The 21,317-nt window shown below is 40.2% G+C and overlaps 1 protein-coding gene across 2 annotated transcripts in view; it reads left to right on the forward strand.

Moving 5' to 3' along the window:
* Positions 1-21,317, forward strand: part of GPC6 (glypican 6) — a 1,398,086-nt gene that overhangs the window by 1,128,337 nt on the left and 248,432 nt on the right. The gene's annotated exons all lie outside the window — the stretch shown is intronic.

The following is a 21,317-nucleotide window of genomic DNA, read 5'->3' on the forward strand; positions in this document are numbered from 1 at the left end:
CTTATCAAAGAATAAAAATCATATTATTTAATACAACTGAAATACAACAGTAATATAATTACAATGTAAGGGATTTTGACTGTCGTATTTGATTGAGACTTGACTAGGATGAAGTAGTTAGGTGGGTTTTTAGATAAATGGTAAATGCAGCTGAAGTGTTTAAGAGATCAGAGGAGGGCCGTGTTATGGAGGAGCAACATGTTGTAAGAAGTAAAGAAAGGGGGCGTACTTAATCAATTTTACTTGCAGTAGTGAAAAATTTCCACTAACCCACACTTAGTTGTCATACCAGCTTTATAGGTCTTTTGAGTCAACTTAATGATTAAGGATTGCGCACGCTATATAAAAGAATGGTCAGTACTAGAGTTGAGCGACTTTGGTCGGACCGAGTTTCATGAAACAAAATTTGTTTCAGATGAAACTGGTCCAACTAGAGCAAAAAAAGTCGGAGTTTCATCTGAAACTCGACCCCAATGCAAGTCAATGGGAAATAAAAGTCGGCATTGAGTGGATGACATTCATCCACTCAATGCCGACTTTTATTCCCCATTGACTTGCATTGGGTTCGGGTTTCGGAAGAAACTCCGACTTTTTTTGCCCTAGTTGGACCAGTTTCATCTGAAACAAATTTTGTTTCATGAAACCCGATCCGACCAAAGTCGCTCAACTCTAGTCAGTACATGTGTAGACCACATTTATTTAGCTATGTCATATTCTAATACTGTGTAGTGAGATTCCCATTGTGACTTTATGCCTAAGGAATATATGGAAATTTTGGTGTCCTCAGATTAGTCTTGATAACAAAACATAATACTTTGTAACAGTTTTGGAGAATCAACAAATAAGATATTATGAGTGATAAACATTTGTGTAAGTTATAGAGTTATGTACATTTGTGATAGTTACATAAATATTTGTATCTGTTGTAAAGGTTTGATAATCAAATTGCATCTGCTATTATTTTTATGCTGTAAAACTGCCTAATAGTTATGTAGTTTTATAAGTATCTATTTGGTAAAAGTTGCAATATCTGTATGAACCTACTAACTAAATTCATCTGAATTGAAAAATTGTATTTTGAAATTTTGTCAACCTTCTGATTAATTAATATAAACTTTCAATTGTATTTAAAAATGGAAGGAATGGTACCAATATTACATAAGTGAAACAAAATGTACCTTATACAAAAAAAAAATGTGATTAATGTCCTGTTGTGTTGCAACAGCTCTATTTTTTGTTCAAATATGAAGCCAGGGAGATAAAGAGTTTGTCCATTACTTTTATATTGATGACTCAGCCATAGGATAGGTTATCAATGTCTGACCGACACCTGGCACCCTCGCCGATCAGATGTTATCATTGTCCGTGGCTGGTGGCAGGAAGTGCTCCCTTGCCGATCTGCTCCGTTTTCTAGTAGTGGCCACCATCTCATATTGATTTGATTAGGAGAAAGACATGGAGTACCAGGTCCCAGCCACTGCAAGTAGATAGGGTAGCTCGACCAGTGAGTATCTCGGGCCGGTGTCCGCTGACAGCAATAACAGCGGTTTGGCGGGTGTGCCTATCAGACTTCCTGAGGATAGGTCTTCAATATAGAAGTAGTGGGTAACCTATTTAAGGACTGCTGCCATAAATATATGGTATTCTAATGATACAGGTTCAGTGTCTGAGCCCATGTCATGAGCAATCAGTGTAAGATGTATATAACAGTTTCCAATCTAATGCAATGGCCAAGATAAAATCAAATAAATCCAATCCGAGCCATCTATTTCAAACCTTTAGATACATTGGTCAATAGTAAATGTGGCATCTCAACGTGCTACAGAGTTCTATTTTTTCATCCCATTACTTTCTCATCCCATTTCCCATTGCTTTGACATACAGAAGTATTACAAATTAACCCAGGTCTGCCATCTTAGTACATCTAACACAGTATTGCAGTGTATAATATATATATGACCAATGAAGAGACTGTATACTCATGTCCCCTTATGCGACTAAAAAAAATGTGAAGTATAAGATAGAAAAAAGGTTATAACCACACAAATATATTTTTTCCATAAAAACATTCCATAATGTAAAAAATATATACATAAAAAAGCATGCATAATTGGTGTAGTATTATCCATTACCAAAACAAACTATATAGCATAGTAAATTGCGTAAATAAAACTTGCTGGGTTTTTTGGTTCATCTGATCTTTCAAAAAGTAGTATGAAAATACATTAAAAGTTATGTGTAAAAATTAACCTAAAAATGGTACCAAGAAAATGTGCAGTCATTCTTCAAAGAAACCAAGCCTTCACATTTTCCTGAGAAGAGAAAGAAAAAAAACATGGATATCAGAATATGGCAATATGAAAGCGTTGGGGCAAATTTATCAAACTAAGGCTTAACATGCCACAGTTCATCTGAAGTGTCTAAATTGTCTGAATTGCCATCACATGACTCAGGTGAGGAATGGAACAGTGATGGATTCTGGAGAAGGCAGTGTTAGATTTTAATGTTAATATTAATACATTTACACTATACTACACTTACATTTACACAGGTTTAGGGAAAAAAATAATGGGAGTGGTTCTCTTACATGCGTTTTTTTGAGTTAAAATCTTTCTGAAAATGATGTGCCTGCTATTTGCAGTCCTGAATGTCAGCAGTTCTAGACTTCCCTCACTGCTTCCTTAAATCATCGAACAAAGCATTCATGAAGTGCTATGCTCCAATTACTGGGACCACTATGTGGCTGCGTAGTTTGCTCTCTCTGCTGACACTGATATTTGTTGACCAGGAGAGTCTGAATTAGAACAATATGCACACATAATGGTCAGTAGGAATAATCTTTGGTGAACAGGCTGAAGAAAAATAAAACTGACACACATGTAGCAGATAATTTGATTTACACTTTAGAGGAGATTTTTGGCCTCCAAGACAGAAGTCAATCTCCTGGATTTCTACATTCTGCATAGTGCATTATATAGAATACACATGTGGTTCAATAATTGTTCAGCCAGATATATACAATTGTGTGAAAAAGAGTTTGCCCCTTCCTGATTTCCTGTTCTTTTGGTTCATTTGCATGTTTGTCAGACTTAAAATGTCAGGACTCTAATGTCAGGACCCTTCAGGACCCTGTCAGCGTCGGCAAACTGTCACGCAGAGCAGGGTGACTTACCCACACTATGGGAGAGTGCGGGGTCCAATACTGTAGTGATGGTTCAAGCAGACAGGACCTGTGGCACTGAAAATAGTAAGGAGTCCCAGGACCTACGATCATGTGACTGCAGGGGGGCGGGGCTTAGCGTCCTACTGCTGCAGATGATGTAATGTACCTACTGCAGGGAAACTGTTGTAGAGGAGAGGAAAATGCAGGTCAGACAAGCGAGGGTTCGCACACGGAGAGGGCTGTGCGGTACCAGAGGGACGAGCAGAGAATAGTCAAGTCACAGGCAGAGGGTCATACACAGAGAGGTAGTGCAGTACAAGAGGGACAGGCAGAACTCGTAACAGGGACAGAACCGGAGCAAAACCAAACAAGCAAGTTATCAGGCACAAGGCACACGTACACACGAGGTCAACTAACTCAGCCAAGGGCAGGAGTATAACTGACACCGGACCTAGGTCAAGTGAGCATTAAATAGCCACCCTCTGCCACAGAGAGGCAGAAACAATTAACCCCTGTCTGACCAGGACAGGCCAAAGACAAACCCCATCCTGGATCATGACATAAATGTTTCAGAACACCAACCAAATTTAAATAATATCCAAAGATAACACAAGTAAACACAAAATGCAGTTTTTAAGTTTTTAACTGAAAGTCTTTTTTACTAAGGGAAAAAGAAATCCAAACCTACAGGACCCTTTGGCACAAAGTGATTGCTCCCCCCTTAAAACATAAATTAACTGTCATTTATCACAACCTTGGGAAGCTGAGTTCAAATTCTTGAGTCACATGCAGGCCTGATTAATGCCACACCTGTTCTCTATCAAGAAATCAATTAAATAGGACATACCTGACAAAGTGGAGTAGACCAAAAGCTCTTCAAAAGATAGACATCATGCCATGATCCAATGAAATTCTGGAAGCCATTATTCACAAATGGCGAAAACCTTGGAACAGTGGTGAACTTTCTCAGGAATGAACGGCCGACCAAAATTACCCCAAGAGCACAGTGACGACTCATCCAAGAGGTCACAAAAGACCCCACAATAACATCCAAAGATCTTCAGGTCTCACTTGCCTCAGTTAAGCTCAGTGTTCATGCCATAAGAAAGAGACTGGGCAAAAATGACCCATATAGCAGAGTTCCAAGTCAAAAACCACTGTTGAGCAATAAGAACACAAAGACTTGTCTTAGTTTTGCCAAAAAATATCTTGACAATCGATTTTTTTGAGAGAATACTCTGTGGACTGACGAGACAAAAGTTGATATTTTTGGAAGGCGTATGTCCCATTACATATAACTTAGAAGTAACACAGCATTTAAAAAAGGAACATAATAACAGCAGTAAAATATAGTGATGGCAGTGTGATGGTCTGGGGCTGGTTTGCTGCTTTAGGACCTGGAAGACTTGCTGTGATAAATAGAACCATGAATTCTGCTGTCTACCAAAAAATACTGAAGGAGAATGTCCGGCCATGTGTTTGTCCCCTCAAGCTGAAGCGCACTTGGACAATGATTCAAAACACACCAGCAAGTCCACTTCTGAATGGCATAAGAAAAACAAAACTAAGACTTTGGCGTAGCCTAGTCAAGTCCTGACCTGAATCCGATTGAGATTCTGTGGCATGACATTAAAAAGGCTGTTTATGCTTGGAAACCCTCCAATGTACAACAATTCTGCAATGACGAGTGAGCCAAAATTCCTCCTGGGGATTGTAATAGACTCATTTCTGGTTATCTCAAACGCTTGATTGCAGTTACTGCTGCTAAGGGTGGCTCACTTCACTTTTTCACACAGGGTTTGTATTTCTTTTTTTTCTAATAAAAAACTGCATTTTGTGTTTACTTATGTTATCTTTGTCTAATATTTAAACTTGTTTGGTGATCTGAAACAGATAAGTGTGACAAACATGCAAAAGAATAAGAAATCAGGAAGGAGGCATACACTTTTTAACACAACTGTATATACAGTAAGGAAAATAAGTATTTGATATATTGTCGATTTTGCACATTTTCGCACCTATTTTTCCCACCGATCTTTCAAACAATGGACCTGTAATTTTTATTGTAGTTACTAGAGATGAGCAAACCCATGGGTGTTTGGGTCCAGTGAGTTCGGCTAGACATTTTAAAAAAGTTTGGATCGGGTATCAGAATGGTACCAGAAATCAAACTCAGATGAATGGGGGAAAAAAATCTGGTGCTTCCCATGCTGTCATCTGCATGACAGTGTGGGAAACATGGTCTCTGATTGGTGGTAAGTTCATTACCACAGATCAGAGCAATCCAGTTCCCATCCTGTAAGATGACAGCATGAGAATCAGCAGTTCTTACCACTGGTAAAAAGTTTACCATCGGTCACATGGGATCGGATGATGAGAGTACTACTCTCATCATCCTACACCTGCTCTCACTGATAGCAGCAGGAGCAGGTGTTCGATGATGAGAGTATTCATCAGTCGGCACTTGTGCAATAAATGAATAAATAAAAAGACATGGCATGGGTTCCCATCTATTTTTAGTAACCAGCACAGGTAAAGCTGACAGCTGCAGTAGTGGGCAGATCAATTTAAATCTTGGAAATAAGGCTTTCTTCAAATATCTTGTGTTTCCAATTTTGCCTGTGAGCGGCACTATCGATGTCTGCTCATCCCCTTTTGTGACCCACTGCATCAATTTCTGGAATTGGAAGCTGACTCTGCATGACAGAATCGGAGCCTAGTCTCCTTGAGTGACTGGGCTGTGGGCAGGGTTTGACCACGTCACAGCCCGGCATCACACGGGCTTTCAGCGCTTTGTTATTGAAAGCAGTGCAACAGAGAGCATGGCCATGGCCAAGAAGAGCTGTCTAAGGACACCAGGGACAATATTGTACACCTGCACAAGGATAGTATGGTCTACAGTGCAATAGGCAAGCAACTTGATGAGAAGGCAACAATTGTTGGCACAATTATTAGAAAATGGAATAAACACAAGATGACTGTTAATCTTCCTTTGTCTGGGGCTCCATGTAAGGTCTCCCTCGTGGGGTATAGATGACTATGAGAAACGTCAGAAATCAGCTCTGAAGTACACATGAGGACCTGGTCAATGACCTGAAGAGAGCTGGGAACACAATCAATCTTAAACATTAACATTAGTAACACATTAGGTCGTCATGGATTAAAATCCTGCAAGGCATATAATTTCCCACTGCCCATGCTAACAGATGTCGAGGCCCGTTTTAGGTTTGCCAATGACCAACTGGATGGTCCAGAGGAGGCATTGAAGAAGGTCATGTGGTCAGATGAGATCAAAATTGAACTTTTTGGTATCAACTCTACTCGCCATGTTTGGAGTAAGAAAAAGGATGAGTACAACCTCAAGAACAACATCACAACCATGAAACATGGTGGGAGACACATCATATTTTGGGGATGCTTTTCTTTAAAGGGGACAGGACAACTGCTCTGTAGTGAAGGGAAGATGGATGGGGTCATGTATAGCAAGATGTTGGCCAACAACCTCCTTCCTTCAGTTAAAGCATTGAAGATAGGTCATGGCTGGGTTTTCCAGCAGGACAAAGACCCAAAACACACAGCCAGGGAAACTGAGTGAATCTTTAAGAAGCATTTCAAGGTCCTGGAGTGGCCCAGCTAGTCTTCAGACCTAAACCCAAAAGAAAATCTTTGGGGCGAGATGAAACTCAATGTTGCCCAGTGACAGCCCAAACCTGAAAGATCTGGTGAATTACCTCTGTAATTGCAAACAAAGGTTTACGTACCAAATATTAAGTTTTGTTTTTCTATTGTTTCAAATAATTATTTCATGCAATAAAATGCAAATTAATTATGTAAAAATCATACATTGTGATTTTCGGGACTTTTTAAATTCTGTCGCTCACAGTTGAAGTGTACCAACGATAAAAATTAAAGACTTTTGCATTCTTTATAGCTGGGAAAACTTGCAAAATTGGTAGTGTATCAAATATTTATTTTCCACATTGTATGTGGTCCTGCAGGGCTCAGTATATCGGTGTTGCAAAGCATTGCTTGTTAGAGATGAGTGGATAATTTGAAATAGAAATTTTCCAAAAATTCTATTTGAATCACAATATTAAAAAGTATCTAATTGCCCAGAAAATAAATGTGCAACACACTGATGTCTCCAGCGAGTGTATTTTCCCGTTTTGAGCGCTGTAATGCCAATACAGGTTATTAATGTCAAGTGACCTCAACCTATGTGGCTACATGTAAACGGATGGCAAGCGGTGGTAAACATTTTTTGTTTGGATGTAAAATATATTTATACAGTATATAGTCTACCCATCTTACAATACAGGAAGCACACTTTTTGTGACACACAAGCCTCATTTTCAGGATTTTATTTTAGTGGCAAAATTAGCACTAACAGGTTTTTTTACTGTCCCTTCTTGTTTTCAGTATGTCAACAGCAATGAATTCAGCAGCATTACATTTACATAACCTGGGTAGCATTAATTTGCATGAAATATTTTTCTTCCAATTTTCTGTTGTCTAAACCTAATTGAGTCTTATAGTCTGAAAAAATAACATACTTAAAAAAAGTATCAGAGTAGTGTGTGCATGTTGCTTAAGGCAGCATTAATATTTTGTTTGGGTGTCTTTTTGTACATTTTTACTTGTAAGTTTTGTGCAGTTGCATGAATTTTTATGAGTTTACTAATTAAAGAGCCAAATAATATCATCCGGCATGCAGTGCCACACTTTAGCATAAAATGATATTTGTAAGCTGTGCACTTGACTTTTCCAGTTATTCTGTCATGCATTGGTTTTGAGATAAGTACCAAGAAATCCCCTATTAGTGGGAAACAAGTATTAGCACAACTCAACAAACAATATAGATCATCAGAGTTCCCTATCTCAACTATTAAGTAAGATTTAAGGGACAAAGAAAGTTTTAGCAAAAAAGAGTAAATTTTATTATACAAAAATTAAAAACAAACACAGAGTGTCAATGCTAACGCAGGCAGTGATAGATATAGGCGATAAGATACATAAATCAATGTGAGAGGTAATAGTAACTGATTATTCTCCCTCACAATATTCAAATAGTAAATCACATCCATTTAATGAAAATACACTCTAAGATGCTATAATAATCACTTTAATAATTAATGTAGAGCGAGTAGTGGAAAATATTTCTTTACCAGAATTTGAAAATATACACACAAAAAGTATGGATAGAATCTGCTGCAGCAAACAGAAAAACCGTTACTGTATGATATATATTACGACAGACACGGTTGTCATCGCGTGAAAAGTCAATTTCAAAATGCTGCACTAATGCACACAAAAAGTAAAGGTAGAATCTGCTGCAGCAAACAGAAAACCGTTACTGCATGGTATGTATTGCGACAGACGCTGTTGTCATCGCTTGAAAAATCAATTTCAAAATGCTGCACTAATCGCTTGGGCGGATACAAAAACTCAAATCTCAACCGCAAGTATTGACTAGCCAGTGTTGAAGTCTACCATCTTCCATAATGTGGCAAAGAAAATGTAAAAAATAAAAAAAAAAGAGATACATTTAAATTGTCATAGCATAAACTGGCGGGGATTAGCCGCTTGTGAGAACTACAAACATAAGTGTAAACTGTTAACTACTAGGTAAGAAAAAATGCATATTAATGCTTCAAACATCTTACATAAAAGAGTAACACTTACAATAGAGTGACTGGATGTTGCCTCTGCCGCTACAGAGGCGGCAGGCAGCGGCAGAGGCAACATCCAGTCACTCTATTGTAAGTGTTACTCTTTTATGTAAGATGTTTGAAGCATTAATATGCATTTTTTCTTACCTAGTAGTTAACAGTTTACACTTATGTTTGTAGTTCTCACAAGCGGCTAATCCCCGCCAGTTTATGCTATGACAATTTAAATGTATCTCTTTTTTTATTTTTTACATTTTCTTTGCCACATTATGGAAGATGGTAGACTTCAACACTGGCTAGTCAATACTTGCGGTTGAGATTTGAGTTTTTGTATCCGCCCAAGCGATTAGTGCAGCATTTTGAAATTGATTTTTCAAGCGATGACAACAGCGTCTGTCGCAATACATACCATGCAGTAACGGTTTTCTGTTTGCTGCAGCAGATTCTACCTTTACTTTTTGTGTGTATTAGTGCAGCATTTTGAAATTGACTTTTCACGCGATGACAACCGTGTCTGTCGTAATATATATCATACAGTAACGGTTTTTCTGTTTGCTGCAGCAGATTCTATCCATACTTTTTGTGTGTATATTTTCAAATTCTGGTAAAGAAATATTTTCCACTACTCGCTCTACATTAATTATTAAAGTGATTATTATAGCACCTTAGAGTGTATTTTCATTAAATGGATATGATTTACTATTTGAATATTGTGAGGGAGAATAATCAGTTACTATTACCTCTCACATTGATTTATGTATCTTATCGCCTATATCTATCACTGCCTGCGTTAGCATTGACACTCTGTGTTTGTTTTTAATTTTTGTATAATAAAATTTACTCTTTTTTGCTAAAACTCTCTTTGTCCCTTAAATCTTACTTAATAGTTGAGATAGGGAACTCTGATGATTGGTTTTGAGATGGAGTAAAACACATTTTCAGGAAGTTATAAATATTTTCAAATTATATTATTTTACAAAGGCATGACATGAAAATTTGAATTGTGCTAATAACCTATAATAATTAGTAATATTTTATTTTTAAACTCCTTATAGACTAGGGGATTTTTTTTATTTTTTGTTGTTCATATTTCTCTCCCCTTTTTTTCAAAAGCCATACCTTTTTTATTTTTATTTTTTTTTCCATTAAAATAGTAATATGAGGACTTTGTTTTATGTGTGGCGCTTTGAAATTTTAAATCACACTATTCAATGACATCATTTAGCTTACCACTATTTTTCTGACATTAAAAAAATGAAATCAGTAAAAAATAAATAGCATTAGATTTTTTACCTAAAATTGGGGAGAGAGAGAAAGAAGTCTGAAAGAAATGGCACTTGTATGTTCAGATGAATGTGTATTTGGTCCTTGTGTTAGATGATTCACTCTCCACACATACCCAGTATTAGCCTATGTGGTAGTGCACATGGGTGATACTCTATAAGGACCTCAGCTTAAGGCCGGAGTCACACTAGTGAGCAATACGGACGAGTGCTATGCACAAAAACATCGCAATGCACTTGGACCAATGTTAATCTATGGGGCAGCTCCCATCAGCCGATTTTTTCTCAGCCGTATTATACTGGCTGAGATAATCGCGGCATGCTGCGATTGTCAGCGAATTGCACGCGTAATACACCAATGCAAGTCTATGGGGGGAAAGAAAACTATGGATTACACATGGCTCAGACCTGCGACTTGCGAGAAATACGCACCGGTGTCATTTAACAAAAGCAGGCAATTCATTTTGCGATACAGTAAAATCACACTAACATGTTTAATAAAAAATAGAAAGAAGAGATACAGTATATACACATAGAATATATATATATATACATGTCATTGAGATGCACACATATATATAAATATATTTATATTTAATAGAGTTCTACGTAGCATAATAGCCCCTAAATCAATTTCTGGCTTCTGTAAAATCATTACAAAACCCGACATGAAATGACACATATGTAGTGATCGGTCTCCCTCTTACCAAACTTTCTCCTCTCCAATCCATCTTGAATGTGGCAGCCAGGGTCATATTTCTGTCCAGCCGCTTCACCGATGCCTCCATCTTGTGCCAGTCATTACACTGGCTACCTATTCGCTACAGGGTCCAGTATAAACTCATCTCTCTCACCCACAAAGCTCTCCACTGTTCTGCACCGCCTTATATCTCCTCTCTCGTCTCTGTCTATCACCCTACACGTGCCCTCCGTTCTACAAATGACCTAAGACTAACATCCCCCGTAATCCAAACCTCGCACCTCTGTCTCCAAGACATCTCTCGTGCTGCTCCAGCTCTCTGGAATGCACTTCCCCAGACGATCAGATTGATACCTAGCCCTGACCTATTAAAGCGCGCTTTGAAAACCCATCTCTTCAAACAAGCCTACCACATCAACTACTCAGCAAGCTAACTTTGCCCTGTTCCCTCCTTCCAAATATTATTCTGAATCTGCACCCTACTATTCATCTGTCTCCACACCCTTCATGCACATGATAACTGCATTTGATACTTGTCTATTGCACTTAAACACATGGGCTGATGACCGGATCATGCAGCTTTATATGAAAATCCCTATTATAATTGCCAGACCTGAATTAACAAGCATTTCTCACCTACTGTGTCCCCCCATTTCCTTGTAGATTGTAAGCTCGCGAGCAGGGACCTCACTCCTAATGTCACTGTTTGAATTGTCTTAACTTGTATTGAATTTATTGTCTGTACATGTCCCCGCTTAATTGTAAAGTGCTGCGGAATATGTTGGCGCTATATAAATAAAAATTATTATTATTATTATTATAGTGAAATCTCCACCAGGGTGAGCTGGTGAGGTAAGAGAGGTTACACACTAAGAGCAGCAACCCTGAGCAACAGCACAGGTGCCACAGGTAACGAGGGAGAATAATCAGACGAACCGAGTCAGAAACTAGCAGGAGCAGACGTACCAGAAGGAGCAGCAATACACATAGTCAAAATACCAAGCCGAGAGTCAGAAAGCCAGAACATGAGCACGAGGTCCAAAATGTGAGATGAAATACGTGGTCGGGGTACAAGCCGGGGGGTCAGATGCCAGAGAGGGAACGTAACAGCAGAGACGAATATCAAGAGACGGGGTCAGAGATCAGTCCGGGTCATACACGTGAATATCAGTCAAAGGCAAGAGGATCACCAAGGTACAAGGGTCAGAGGCTCTAAACTGGAAGCTTGAGCTATCACTAACACTGATCAGCAGGCTGTGAGAGACTGAAATAGCCCAGCTAGCTCCAGAACGAGGCTGAGGAGATTAACCCCCGCATGACCAGTCCGGAGTGAAGCCAGCAGAAGATAAACTCCGGACTGGACCATGACAGTACCCCCCTCTCAATGTGGGGCCACTGGACCCCAAGGATTCCATGGATGACGAGCGTGAAAGGCCCGGACCAATCGATCCTCATGGACTGAATGTGCCGGCACCCATGACCGATCCTCAGGACCGTATCCTTTCCAATGCACCAAGTACTGAAGTGAACAACGGAGCATGTGAGAATCCACCACCTGTTCCACCTCGTACTCGGTCTGACCATCTGCCATAACAGGTGGCAGGTGCGAGCGAGACTCATCAGAGGAAGGCACCGACGGCTTCAGAAGCGCCATATGGAACACATTAGGAATTCATAATGACGGAGGCAAACGCAGGCGAAAGGCCACAGGATTAATCCCCTCTAAAATCTCATATGGACCAATAAACCTGGGACCCAACTTAGCAGAGGGAATTCTCAGCCTTATGTTTTTGGTGGATAACCATACCTTATCCCCCACCTGATAATTCGGCCCCACCGAGCGTAGTTTATCCGCAAAAAATTTATATTTGCCTTGAGCATCCCCAATGTTTCTCTGAACCTCCCTCCAAACCTCCTCCAACCGCAAAAAGGCCGAATCAGCCCCTGGACACTCTAGTCTAGTCTGGAGAATTCGCCAAAATGAGGGTGAAACCTATAGTTGCAGAAGACAGGAGAAGTACCAGTAGACTGATTGACACGATTATTAAAGGCGAATTCCGCTATAGGTATCACAGAGCACCAATCATCCTGTCTGGATGTGACAAGACACCACAGGATCTGCTCCAAAGACTGATTGGTCCTTTCAGTCTGACCATTGGTCTCGGGATGGTAGGCCAATGAAAAGGTCAGACTGATGCCCAGCCTTTTACAAAAAGCTCTCCAGAATTTTGCCACAAATTGCACCCCTCTATCAGACATCACACTGACAGGCACACCATGCAACCGAATCACAGGATCAATGAATAGCTTAGATAAAGTCTCAGCATTAGGAAGGCCCGTTAACGGTACAAAATGTGCTTGTTTACTGAACCTATCCACAACTACACAGATCACAGTTTTGCCATTAGAGGGTGGGAGATCGGTGATGAAATCCATGGACAGGTGAGTCCACGGTCTATCCGGAATTGGCAGTGGCACCAATTCCCCGACCTGCCGGTTGTGGGAGGCTTTAGCGCGGGCACAAATTTCACAGGAGGACACAAAATCAGTGGCATCAGAAGTCAACGAGGGCCACCAGAACAGCCTAGTGATGACTTTACGAGTGGCCGAGATTCCTGGATGCCCACTCAGAGCTGAGTCATGGAACTCCCGAAGCACCCTTAACCGATACTGGACAGGCACAAAAAGCTTATTTTCAGGTATGGATGGAGGAGCAAGAGATTCAGCCTCACGAATCTCCTGCTCCAATCTCGGGGACACCACAGCCACCACCACCCTGCGCTGAAGAATGGAGGAAGGAGGCTCAGGAGGCGATACCGGATCTAGGCTGCGAGACAAGGCATCCACCTTCACATTCTTGGAACCTGGTCTGAAAGTGATGGAAAACTGAAATCGGGAAAAAAAAAGTGACCACCTTGCCTGTCTCGGAGTCAGACGTTTGGCGGATTCGATGTATGACAGGTTCTTGTGATCTGTAATGACAGTGATACGATGGACAGCCCCCTCCAAAATATGCCTCCATTCTTCAAAAGCCAATTTAATGGCCAACAAGTCTCGGTTACCCACATCATAATTTCTTTCAGCAGAGGAAAATTTTTTAGAAAAGAAGGCACAGGGTCTTAATAGTCTCAGTCAGTTCTTTCTGTAAGTGGGTATGAGACATGACAAGGGACTGATGATTCACAGAAAAGTCCTGCGCCATCTGCGTCAAACTGGACACTTGATCTGCCAAGATATGCAGCAGATCCATAACCAAAGAAAAAAAGTGCAAAATCCCGTTTAAATGTATTGGTTAGTGATAATGTAGTGAAACCTCCACCAGGGAGAGCTGGTGAGGGAAGAGAGGCTACACACTAAGAGCAGCAACCCTGAGCAACAGCACAGGTGCCACAGGTAATGAGGGAGAATAGTCAGACGAACCGAGTCAGAAACTAGCAGGAGCAGACGTACCAGAAGGAGCAGCAATACACGTAGTCAAAATACCAAGCCGAGAGTCAGAAAGCCAGAACATGAGCACGAGGACCAAAACATGAGATGAAATACGTAGTCGGGGTACAAGCCGGGGGGTCAGATGCCAGAGAGGGAACGTAACAGCAGAGACGAATACCAAGAGACGGGGTCAGAGATCAGTCCGGGTCATACACGTGAATATCAGTCAAAGGCAGGAGGATCACCCAAGTACAAGGGTCAGAGGCTCTAAACTGGAAGCTTGAGCTATCACTAACACTGGTCAGCAGGCTGTGAGAGACTGAAATAGCCCAGCTAGCTCCAGAACGAGGCTGAGGAGATTAACCCCCGCATGACCTGTCTGGAGTGAAGACAGCAGAAGATAAACTCCGAACTGGACCATGACAACATGGTTTTCATACAGTAAACAATTTCATTTCATTTAGTTTTGTATATCTCTTTGACTAATAATTAAATTAGTGTGTGTAAAATTTTGGACATGTAGGTGTTAAATTAACGGGTAAATTCATTGAAAAACATTGCTTGGGCTCCCTCGGTAATTTCTCTGCCAGAGAGGGAAAGCCAGTGAGTGAGAGCAGACATTAATAGCCTAGAGATGGACCATTGTTTTTGGCCCCATGCTGGCTAAAAAAATCTGCCCCAGCCACCCCAGAAAAGGCGCATCTATAAGATGTGCCATTCCTGGCACTTAGCCTCTCTATTCCCATTGCCTTTAGCAGTGGCTCATGGGTTAATAATAATGGGTCAATGTCACCTTGCTTTTGAAAGGTGACATTAAGCTGGGTTAATGGAGCGGTGGCAATAAGACACCTATCCATTATTAATCCTATAATGATAAAAGACACACACATTAATTAAAAATTATTTTAATGAAATAATCACACAAAGTTTTTGACCAAATTTATTATTCTTCTAATCCAGCAGAATCCCTTGTTGTCCTGCAAAAAAGCAAAAAATAAAAAAACAACAATATCCATACCTCTCCGCCGTTCAGTCAGGTCCCCCGCTGCAATCCATCACAAGGGGTTAACTAGTTTACAACAGAGATCGGTGCTAATGCTACTGGCCCCACTGTAAACCACGGCAGAATGAATTAAATCATGTCTGCACAGGTACCCCGACTGACCGGAGTTGAAATAATAAGCGTGGGAAAGTTTCTGAACTTTTTACCATGTTCCTGAGTTCACATCAGGTCAGCTGGGGACTCCTTGCAGCCTCACTGACTACCGCTGATGTTACTGAAGCTGCGCGGAGTCCCTGGCTGACCTGACATGAACTGACAGCATGGGTGAAAGTTCAGAAACTTTCCCACGCTAATCAGTTCATCCCTGGTCAGCCGGGGCACATGCGCAGACATGATTTCATTCTGCAGTGGGGGACCTGACTGAACGGCGGAGAGGTATGTATATTGTTGGTTTTTTATTTATTTATTTTTTTTACAGGACAACAAGGGATTCTGTTGAATTAGTAGAATAATAAATAAATTTGGTTAAAGACTTTGTGTGATTATTTCATTAAAAGAATGTTTAATTAATGTGTGTGTGTCTTTTTTGACCCTTTATCATTATAGAATTAATAATGGATTGATGTCTTATTGACACCTCTCCATTATTAACCCGGCTTAATATCACCTTTCAAAAGCAAGGTGACATTAGCCAATTATTATTAACCCATGAGCCACCACTAAAGGCAATGGGAATAGAGAGGCTAAGTGCCAGAAAAGGTGCATCTTATAGGTGTGCCTTTTCTGGGGTGGCTGGGGGAAGATATTTTTAGACAGAGGGGGGCCAAAAACAATGGTCCCTCTCTAGGCTATTAATATCTGCCCTCACTCAATGGCTTTCCCTCTCTGGCGGAGAAATTATTGCGGGAGCCCATGCAATTTTTTTCAACGAATTTACCCATTAATTTAACACCTACATGTCCAAAATTTTGCACACATACAAAGACATATAAACAACTAAATGAAATGCAATGGTTTACTGTATTAAACCATGTTTCATTTTATGTCAGGTTTTGTAATGATTTTACAGAAGCCGGCAATTGATTTAGCAGCTATTATGCTATGTAGAACTCTATGAAATATAAATATATATATAGATATATATATATATATATATGTGTCTCACTGACATATATATATATATTCTATGTGTTTATATCTATTCTTTCATTTGTGTTTTAACCTGTCATTGGGATCCGTTATATGTCCATTTTGCAAGCGGGCAAGCAAATCTCGGCATACGGATGCAATACGGATGTCATTCAGATGCTTATAGGGATGCACAAAAATCGCATCCTAGCCTTGCCAATGGATGACATACGGATTACTGTTCAGGGGACATTTCTGCATTTTTTGACCGTAAAATACAGACAGTATTTTTATACGTTGTGTCTGACTCCAGCCTAAGGACCAAACTAGTGCATGTAAATCCAGTCAGCTCTTTCCGCATCACCAACTTGTGGATGTGACTTGTCCAATAAATTCACAGGCTTATGCGAACAAAACCAAAGGGTGTACACTAGGGTGACCACAAAAAATCGATGTCGGAATTTTGTCCGTCTGGACCCCACAAAACGATTCCCCTTTCCAGATATTGAGAGAGCCAAAATTTGAGCTCGATCAAACGACGTTAACCCGTGCCGCTCGTCGCTCAAAGTTTGAAAAAAATCCAAATTGAGGTATTTTAAGATTTAGGTATTTTGCATAGTCTGTTAGACTATAAAGAATGTGACAACAACATTGCAGAAATAGCCCTGACCAAATTTTCGAACCATTTGTGGTATTTGAATGCAGAGTTGGTGGGATTATCGTTTTTTGATCCCACCATTACAGACAATGAAAAGTTGTTAATGGCTAATAAATTGCTCAGTAGCACAGATGAACCATCAGAGCACGCTAGGGTTGTAAATCCAAAAGTTAGGAAAGAAAAATTAAAAGAGGTAGGAAGTAACCGACTTTAACGACCTTCTGACAAAAGATGAAGAACAAAAGCAATATGTCCTGCAAGTTGTAAGCAAATGCCGAGCATTATATTCTGACGTTTCAAAAACTACTTTAACAAAAGCTCTAGAATAGATTAGATAACTATGTAAAATTATCAACTCATGTAGGTTAGCGTGCTCTGATGAATATGTCCCACTCTAATGTAATGTACTAAAAATGTAATTCTGTGCTATATTGATAGCAGAGCAATATTATAGCTGTACTCTGTTCTGTCATCAGTAGATGTTCTGGTGACACAGATACCACATGGCTCTCTAAAAATATTCAGTTCCATTATAAAGTAGGCTCGCTGTGCCTGTCTGTCTCATCCAGACAGTGTTAGAATGGTAATAAAGTATTGACTTTCCTACAAATAGACTATCCCTGTATTTTTAAGACAGTAATACTACATAGTGTACACAAAGAATATCCACTTAGGGCACTGTTATAATAAAAAAAAATCACTTTAAAATATGTAATAACATTACAGTACAAGAGAGCAAGTTGTGACTACAATTATGATAACAGTATTTGTTGCTTTAGAATCATAATACAAAATATTGTTTGTGAACAAATATATTAAATACATTTGCTTTATTGTTTCATTTCTACATAGCTATTTTTATAACTCCATAATGGTATTTTTGTTAATTATTTATAATTTTACAATTTTACATAAGATTGAACTTGCACATAAACCTAAATGCAAGCACATTATCATTCATAGGTATATGAGTATCCAGGCTATTTTATGGTATATATAACTATATACTACAACGGGCATCCTGATACGTACGACAGCCCAAGGGAATAGGCTCTTGGTCATTTACCTCTATAAGGTATGTTTTTACATGTAGATATTAAAGCTTGGTACTGCCCTTAAGGTACTGTCACACTTAGCGATGCACCAGCGATCCCGACCAGCGATATGACCCAGTCAGGATCGCTGGTGCATCGCTAAGTGGTCGCTAGTGAGCTGCCACACAGGTAGATCTCACCAGCGACATAGCAACGGTCGGGGGTCGTTACTTACCTGTCAGACGAGGCGATCCTGACGTCCTCCCGCCCGCGTCCACGCGTCGCTTGTCGGCACCTGCAGGAATCCCAGCAGGAAGCTGACGACGAGAGACGGTCCAGGACGTTCTCACGCGATCAGCGATAATCAGTGGGGGAGCCGGTCGGAGGTAAGTATCAGACATAGCGATATCGCTAGCAGTATCACTATAACGTCACAAAACCAGTGACACTATAGCGATATTGCTAGCGATATCGCTTAGTGTGGCAGGCCCTTTACATTCCCCTTGTATGCTGAAATTTACTGTAATTAAGCGACAGAGAACATAAAAACCTCCACAGCTTTGGTTCTACTCCTGATTACCGTATGAAGGCACATTACGAGTGCCCACTATTTCAAAGCACAGTAAAAATACGCACTAAGTCTTCTACTGACTCCTTCCTGCGTACTATCAGTCCTAACTATTACAACTTGGGTTGCCAATAGATTTTTATGGAATTAATTTCACTTTTGTTGTACTTTGATAAATCTACTAAATTACAAATGACATTAACTTTACCTTCCGAGTACATCATGCATAAATTAGTAAATTTAAACAAAAGGAAATATTACTGTGTCTCAGTAAGTAAATTACAACAGGGAAAGTATAATAAAGATGCATTTTGTTTATTACATTGATTAATTGGACTACAGCCCAGATTAAGTCAAACTTTGGCACTAGAGCTCTATCAAAGTGCATTGCGAGTCTTTGAGGACAACCCTTGTCAATCGAAAAAAATATATAGCAAATGCTATTTTTCAAGCCAAAATTAAGTTTGCATATATAATGACTAGGAAATTAACTTTGGACTTTGGCTTACCTTTCATCTAAAATCTGTTTATATTTTATTTACTCTAGGACTCTAGGAGTAGAAAACTTATTATGTTATTATTTAGAACACTGTTATCTTTTATTTATATCATGTTTGTTCTGAAAACAATGTTGGAAAACTTTATATTGAAAAACTTTATTTAAAGACTAGGAAGTCCAATACTTAAAGGGAATCTGTCAGCATATTTGACCTATCTAAACTATTAATAAAGTCATGGAAGTTAGAGACTGCTGAAAAAAGTAATCTTTTTATATCTCATACTAGATGCCTGTTTTTTGAGAAATCATTTTTTATCACTTTATGTAAATAAACTCTTCCAGACTATGGGGAAGACATTGAATAACTCTGCCTCCAGAGCTTATTTTACATAAAGGGGAGTTACCAGTGTGAGACATGTAATGGCCGCTCTCTGCTCTCCTGATCTCACTGCAGAGCTGTGTCTGATTATGAATGACACATCTGCATGTTCCTCTCAGGGCTTCAGCTTCCATCTCACAGGCAGACAGGGTTGCAATATTGTTGCAATACAGCAGAGATCAGAGTACTGCTAAAAATGTGTTTGCAAGAAGACAAAGTTAATTTCCCCTGTTCTGTGCTAGTTACAACAACATGTAAAAGTTTGAGCACCCTTTGTCAAAATTATCGCAAATCAAATAGTTAACTGATAGGGCAAAAGACCTCTGCTTTTTGTAGCAGCGCATCTAAGCTGTGATAGTGCAGGAGAGATTTGTGTACCACCAGGTTGAGGATGTAAGCCATGCAAGACACGTGTATGAGTTTTCTCTGGCGTAGGGCCCCCATGAGGTTTGCACTGTTATCACACATGGCCTTCTCTGGCTCCAGATTCAGTGGAGTCAGCCATTGCTCTAACTCAGCCTGGATAGCTGTCCATAACTCTTGAGCTGTGTGACTGTGATCTCCAAGGCATATTAATTTGAGCCCTGCCTGATTTCAGTGAGCTGTGACTGTGGGGGGGGTTCTATCTGCTCCATTGGAATGCCTGTCTGAATAAGGGAGAAGTTGAGGGCACAGGTGGAGGCCCTAGAATAAGTGGAAGAACCAGAAGCAATGGATGAACTGTTAGATACAGAGTCTTGTCCTCCAAGCCTTGGGGATTAAAAGACTTGTGGAGCAGCCGCTTGACCACCTGCCCGCACAGCCACCAGAGTCACCCAGTGCACATTCAGCAAGATGTAATGTCCCTGCCCATGTTTGGTCATCCCGGTGTCAGTGGTGAAATGCACCCTGGCAGACATAGATTTTTTCAGGGAACGGACGAAGTTGTCTGCAACATGCTGGTATAGCACAGGCACAGATTCCTTATGTGGAGTTCTAGCTCTTAGCTTTGACATGTGAAGGAGGGAACGTTCTTTTATGTGACCACAACTGCAGGACCGAGGGCTAGCTGCTGTGCTGAGCGAGGGTGGAGTACAGAAAACAGGACAAACTGTTGGACTGTGAGTGAGATGCAGGCAGATATGTTATGGTGGATTAAGAAAGGTGTGTTGTGCTAGGTGACAAAAAAACAGCAGTCATGTCCACTTCAATAACAGCTGATGGGCTCTCATCCCAACTGTAGAGGGTAAAAAAGTTGAGTTTCTGCTGTTGAAGACACACACTATTTGAGGAGTAAAAAGACAATGATATCTGTGATGAGACAGCAAGTGGCTCGCAAGGCCTTCTAGTTGGCATTTTATCGCAGTAAGATTCCCACACTAAGGCATGTTGATCCCGCATGGGATAATTCATGCATGACGTTGTCAAATTATTGCAATTTTTTCCTCTATTGAGTTTTTTTTTAATTTGGCAGATAATTTTAGTTAGGTCATCTTTTTCAGTCTAAAAAAGGCAAAAGCTAGGCAACCCTTACCGCCCATATAAACTGCACACTTGTGACCGATGCTGGTCACAGCCAGACATGAGGCTGAGGATGCAGTGCTTGTTGTGGTTGCATCACTTCATGTCTGTGTGGGAAGCTGCAACATAACCTCCTCGTCTTCCTTCTCCTCTGCTGAGCTACTGAACTGCGCACCTCTGGATTCACACCAAGTGGGATGTACAACCTCATCGTCATCCTCTCTGTTCTTACACTCCTGACCCTGAGAGTCGCTCTCCTCTTCCTGCCCTGCCACCATAGTACAGTGCGTGCGCCTCTGATATC

The sequence above is a fragment of the Dendrobates tinctorius genome, unplaced genomic scaffold (genome assembly GCF_039654945.1).
Source record: "Dendrobates tinctorius isolate UK_male_01 unplaced genomic scaffold, ASM3965494v1 ptg000064l, whole genome shotgun sequence".
Classification (NCBI taxonomy): Eukaryota; Metazoa; Chordata; class Amphibia; order Anura; family Dendrobatidae; genus Dendrobates; species Dendrobates tinctorius.